Raw genomic sequence first — 6,440 nt, 5'->3', positions numbered from 1 at the left:
CCCCCGCCCCTCACCTACTGTTACGTTTAAAAAGAAAAGGTATTAACCTCCGAGGAAATAAATATTGAAACAAAAGGTTCTAGCCACAAAGCCCCAAATCCCATCAATTCAATCTTCCGCTCTTAATTTCCTTACGTTCTTGATTTTCCATCGTATTTCATATGTGGGCTTCCCCCCCCCACGCCTCTTTTCCATGCTTTCCAAAATCGCTTGCAGATATTTGTGCGTCCAGACACATTTCTTAGCGCACTTTTAAGTTTTATTTCATGTTCTGTTCAGGTTTGGTTGGATAAGGGATCAGCTTCTCCGGAAACAAAAAATGTAAATTGCTGCATGTGGGTGTAGCTGTAATGAAAAATCAGAGCAGTTAAATCGTAAAATTTGGATTAAGAAGCTTGAATTTAATACACACACAACACATTTATTAAAGCATTAGAATAATTGAAATTTGCTGCTGGAGTAGTCCAATCTGTTTAAATAATTCTATGGGTGTCTTGTTGTGATAAAAGATTATCTGGAATTCTATTAAAGGCGCAGTAGCCTGATTTCTAAATCCTATTTGGATACTTTCAATAAACTATCAATAATCTCATCTACTCAACAACCTCCTGCCTCTCAGCTTTATCTGAAAGTTTACAGCATTTCAGGAGAATTCTATAAGAAAAAACCCACATCGGAGGAAAGCGGTACCTGTCATTCATGTTCGGATTTAAAAATATTAATATTAGGGGAAAAAAACCCATTGAAAGGTTTACTGTTTAAGTGCCAGACGAGATGCAGGGGATAGATTGGTTTTGTATTTCAAATCTCACCTGAAGGTTATTTTTATCTATCTAAACAAATTATCCTTGTCTGTTTATGGAGTAATTACAGCAATGAATATTATGAATAAGGTATGCGCTAGCCAAATATTAATTAAAGGCTCAACTCACCTCTGTTTCATTTCTGCAGGGCTCTATTCATACCCATGAATTAATACCAGGTTTTCTTTAATCCCCCACTTATTGGCACTTTCAGTTAATTTTATACTGTTTAATATCATTCCAGAGCCTAATTTCCTTTGTTTATGCGCGAAGTATTTGTTTAATTGTTAACAGATACTCTCCCGTTCGGAGAAACCAGCACGCCCAGATCCCAGTGCTTTCACTAATTGCTGTTAATTTTCTTCATTAACTTAATTTACTCTTCAACCCCTTAATTGTATATTTTTAAAATTTCTCATACTTTCCTCATTAATAATCTCTTGAAAGGGGAAGCACCAGACAAACCCAACACGACAGTCAGGAGAGCTCACCTTGGAGTCTTTTATGAAGACTGTATTTTCCTTTGATCTTACTGATATTTTGAGGAAGGTTTCAATATATTCTTCTTCCTGTTACCCAGTGAACTTCAAGGCACATTATCTCCCTGGTTGAAAGTAACACCCATTTTTTGGCATGCGTGTTTATATTTGAACTAACAGGGGGTTCTCAGATATTTACAACAGGAATGAGGTTTAGTGGAACGGGATTTGAAATAATAATAAACTAAAATGATCAAAACTAGAGTGATACCCTCTCCCCTATTTGAATAAAGTAGCTTTTCCTTTTTCTTTTCTTTTCTTTTTTTTTTTTTTTAAAAAAAGCTCTTGCCTAACTCCCAGGTCCCAGCCCTGATTTCATTCTGGTTATTAGACAGCTACCAGTGACTGGCTGCAGTCCGCTTCTTTCCTGCTAATTATCACCTTATGAAAAGTGTTTCATTAAGAAACTCTGCTTTTGATTAATTATCGACAGAATGCTGACCAGAAAGAAATGAAATTAGTCGCTGACCCCATCTGAGTAACACTGAAAATTCATCATCTATCCTTTTAATATTGAAACGCACCGTAGAATTTTAATAGAAAATATTGTGTTTTTTTCCTCCAAACCTCCTAGTCTTTATTAATACCCCTGGGCAAGAACTGATATTGCTGGCAATATAGCAGTCTTTGTTCATTTTAAATTTATTAAACATAACGCACTTCATTTTCAAACATTTTACTGTTTCTTTTTAATTTCGCTCACTGTAAGTACAGAATAAACCCCTTTGAAACATTTAAGATATTGGGGGGTGGGAGGAGGCAAAAACCCATATAAGGAGAATATAACAGGCGACGGCCATCAAATAAATTTAAGTAGAAGCAATTGTAATTTAAGCTCCCAACTACTATCACCTTCAGACATTAAAGACAATATCTGTAACTGTAAAATCAGATTATTGAAAAGAATGGGCCCTTTGCTTCCTGTTTTTCTCTGTCTCTTTAAAAACAGGGCCAACAGAAAGTTGAAAATCGGTAGAACTGGGTGCCAACCTCCTCCTCCTTTGGGGGGTGGGGAAAGATGCAGGTACATCCTCGCACCCAGGTTATCACGGGAACCCCGGTCAAATCTGGACACCAGAGTTCTTTCCATTTGGGGATTTGCAGCCACCCTGGGAACTCAAGTGTGGTTCACCCCAAATCTGTGTGCGCGCGCTCTAGGCACTCCTTGTCCTTTGGCTACCTGTGTGTGTTGCCTATTGACTCGTGAGCGGTTGCAAGCCTGTGCTAGCGGGGCTATAGCTGGGGGCTGTAATGACTCAACCTAGCGCGCCTCTACATTCTCTTCCTAAACTTTCTCTACCCGGCTCGCGGCTCTATCAGCTGGTGAAACTTTCTCCAGCCCGGGGGAGTCCAGAGAATGCTGGAGGGTGAGGGAGGAGTTCGTGCTATTTACAGAAGGGGAGATTATTGCTACAACTAACAGATAGAGAGCAGGGGGTTCAGCCCCACGGGGGACCCCACCCCAGATTTACAGCAGGGGCTATGCTGGTTTATAGTCCAACCCACCCCTTCCCGGGGAGGGTGGTTTATAGTCCAACCCACCCTCCCCGGGAAGAAACAAAACGCGTCTTTCTGCTGTTGGTAGCAGGGCAGTTTTTCCTCTTCCCCCAGCCTTGGGCCAGCCAGAGCTACGCCTGCCCCCCAGGCTGTTTATCACAACAGCTGCAAATCACCAACCCCTAGCGGTTCCCAATTCAGCCGCCACCCGCCCCGTCCCAAGGAATCCGAGCCCTGGATTTAATGAAACGTGAAGTGTGAAAACTTCCTGCCCTAACGACGTTCCCAGATGTGTGGAGCAGCCTCACCTTTCCCTAGGCCCGGTCAGCGGCTAGGCAGATCGTTCCTCGCGGCCGGGCCGGGTCAATTAAGGCACTGCCCAGCCCGCGACAGGGGTTGGAAAAGCAGCTGGGCCATAGAGAAATGACTCCTATTTCACGGCCCCGGCGAGTGGAATATTGCTTCTAAACTGCTCTGAAATGCCACTGCCCGGCCTGCGAGCTGCTCCACAGGAATTCAATTTTCCCTGAAATTGTGAGACCTGTTCGCTTTCTCTTTCCCGGGCTGATAAGTGGCACATGGCCCGGGAGCTTTAGAAACAGGCGATGCAAGTCTGCACCCCCAAATTCCCACCGCCACGCCCTGCCTCTCATCTCGATATGAACTTTTGCTCCCTTGCTCAAAATGATTTCACGGGATCTCTTTGCTCCTGCCCGAATTAGCAGCTGCGATCTTGTTGTGGGGGGAGGCTTGGGGGAGCTCCGCTGAAATGTTTAATATGGAAGTTCAGGAAAAGTTCCTGCAGGCGAGGGCTGGTATTCAGAGTGGGGAGGTTAGACCTGTTACCTGCCTTGCTAAAAACGTGTCACTCAGCTGAACTTTTCAGCCAAATCAGCCCCACGTGGTCTGGGAGACCAGCCGGGGGGAAGAGAAGAAATGGGATAATTTGAGAATATTGCCTGTGCCAACCCATATTCCGCCGTCCTCTCTTAGGTAAAAGGCAAAGCGAGTGAGTGCCCATGAACTTGTATTTACAAGGCTGAATGATAATGGTACTGCTGTGGAACTCAGCGGATATCCACACAGACACTCCTGTATGTTTATAAACCCACCTACAAGTCCCTCCATCAACACCCAAAGAACTTCTCTATGGCCCACGATTCCGTGCCATTGCAATACATTTAAATTGCTGCACAATGGCCGGGTACTAAAACAACAAAAAAGTGCGATCCCTTAAAGAATGAAATGAACATTGTCTGGTTACCCTTTGAAGGTCACCTCTTCTCTTCTACCTTCATCCAACAGACGGGCTGAATCTTCTTTCGCTTCTATTACAAAATGTTCAGACACGTTCTCCTGGAGGGTGAACATGAAAAAATCCCAAATCGTGTTCCTGCCCTCATGAACTAGTACCAATTAAAGTGATTGCATTATTTCTTGTGCATTCCCCCCGCCTGAGTTAGTGTAGTGCCGCATGAAAAGTCCTAGCTAGACGAGTAAATAAAGAAATAAAAGCCAGTTTCATATTTTTTATGAACCATTTACCTCCAAAATAGACCTCCAGTATCAAGTTCCTGCACTGGATTTCCATATCTAGTCACTCAGACCTGCTTATCTTCATGTATGGCTGGCTCATGTTTAACACACAATTACATTTTCTCCCTCCAATCCCATTACAAATGGAATCTAGGAAGCATTGTTTGAAGAAATGTACTGCTTCAGTTCTGGTTATGTCGTACAATTCACGGAACAGTGGAAAAACCTAGACACCAAAGAGTCAATACACACACACACACACACTCTCTATGAACAGAGCCCGTTTAAAATGCTTTTCAGTTTTATTTACTGTAAACAAATACTGCCACAGAGTTTGGAAAAAGGCTATCCAGGAAAAGGGGAGGGGGGAGAATATAACCCAGCGATTGAAAGTTAATTAATTGCATTAAACTATTGACTAACTACCTAGCTCAATAGCAATTCGTTTAGAGAATATTAAAATCTGAGGAACAATGCTAAAATTGATGCCAAATCCCAGCGGAAGGAGATGGCCAGCAAATTGGATACTTTTCTTAATCTGGCGTAAATAATAACATGTCTGTGCCCACTCCCTCGCAGGCCAATTCCTCTATCATTTATTCCAGACTCAAAAGCCTGTTTTCATAATTGATATCGGTTACTCAGTGAGTGCTTTTGCATTTGTTCCTGTTATCCGTTATAATTACAAAGTTCATCCTTGGGGGGGGGGTTGTTTGTTTATTTAGCAAAGACCTGACTTGGGCTGGACTGGAAACCTCCTCCCAATAGGTTGTTCATACACCTCCCCTTTCATACAGGCACAGGAAGACTACCCCTCCTTCCTCTTTTTATTCTGGCTCGCTCCCCCCACTCCTTTTGTCAATTTCCGCAGTTAACCTGGCAGAATCCACTTGTCGTCTGGAGCCAGATTGGCACAGGCAGTGATATATATACATATATGATATGTCCACACTGCAAGTTACTTATCCTCATTCCCTTTTCTGACATGCTGTCCCCGATTTTACTCCTTTGTCCCTAATTTCTTTAGCCTTGTTCCTGATCTCTTAGATCAGCGAGTTGAGAGGTCTGCTGAGAGAGAGAGAAAGAGAGAACAGTTCAAAGGAGTTTTCTCCGGCTCCTTTAATAAGAGCTCTGCTTAGAGCAGCATTGTGTGTTCTGTAGAAATATTCAGTTTGCAAATCCGGTTGTAAGAGAAGATTCGGAAATCCGTTTTTCTATGAAAGCGGTGGGTGGAAATGATGAACCCAAAAACATCATCTGTGTAAATTATTCCAAGGAGTCAAGCAGCTCATTTAGGCGAAAAATAAAAGATGGATGAAACGGGACACTTGAATTATACTGTCAGGAATGACAAAGCTGGGAGTTCCATATCTCAGCTATCCCCCCCTCCTCCTCCCAGTGGCTGAATTTAATATTCTTAAAATGATTTGATTGTTAAAGCGACTAGCGGCCCCCATCCTCACTCACAAAGCAGGGCCATAATAACTTCATTGCGTTGCCATTTTCCTAACCCATTGCTGGGAAAAAGCCGCTCTCCTCTGTAGGCAGCTGAAACGCCAGTTCACAGGGGGAAAGCCGCGGCTCGAAACTGCTTTGCTCTGGCAGGCTCCGAGTTGCGCAGATATAACTATTTCGTTATTTATTCACTTATTTATTCATTTATAAAGTGTTTACTTAGCTCAGTGCAGATGTAACATCTCATTTACAGTGCGGCCCCGGGGCAGAAAAACAATTGGCAACGCAGAAGAGTAACTCAAGAGACTAGAGAAAGAGAGAGAAAGAGGGGGGAAGCTGATATCTGAGAGACAAGGGAGAAGTAGAGAAGCGGCTGACTCACAAGGCAAACTCTTAGCCAGGGGACCCGCCCCCCATAAGTGTCGACCGACCACCCACCCACTAGAAATATGTTCCCAAGGTTGGAGACACGAGGCAGATCAATCTTTGTACCTTTCTTTGTCATCTAAGGAGGAGTAGAGAGAGAGTGAGTGAGTGTGAAAAGCCCGTGTCACCCCAGTGGGACTCCCTAGATTCAAACCCAGCAGAAGGGCTTCAGACCAAAGCTTGC

The 6,440-nt window shown here is 43.4% G+C and overlaps 1 long non-coding RNA gene across 1 annotated transcript in view; it reads right to left on the bottom strand.

Moving 5' to 3' along the window:
• LOC116832926 (uncharacterized) overlaps window positions 1–3,370 on the bottom strand; it is a 6,345-nt gene extending 2,975 nt beyond the window's left edge. The window contains exon 1 of the long non-coding RNA XR_004375559.1: window positions 3,148–3,370. This is a non-coding gene — a long non-coding RNA (uncharacterized LOC116832926). The remainder of the gene's footprint in view (window positions 1–3,147) is intronic.
• Window positions 3,371–6,440: the final 3,070 nt, after the last annotated feature.

Source organism: Chelonoidis abingdonii, chromosome 9 (assembly GCF_003597395.2).
Source record: "Chelonoidis abingdonii isolate Lonesome George chromosome 9, CheloAbing_2.0, whole genome shotgun sequence".
Classification (NCBI taxonomy): Eukaryota; Metazoa; Chordata; order Testudines; family Testudinidae; genus Chelonoidis; species Chelonoidis abingdonii.
The sequence above is the reverse complement of the archived record's forward strand: the minus strand, read 5'-3'. Positions and strand labels throughout refer to the sequence as shown.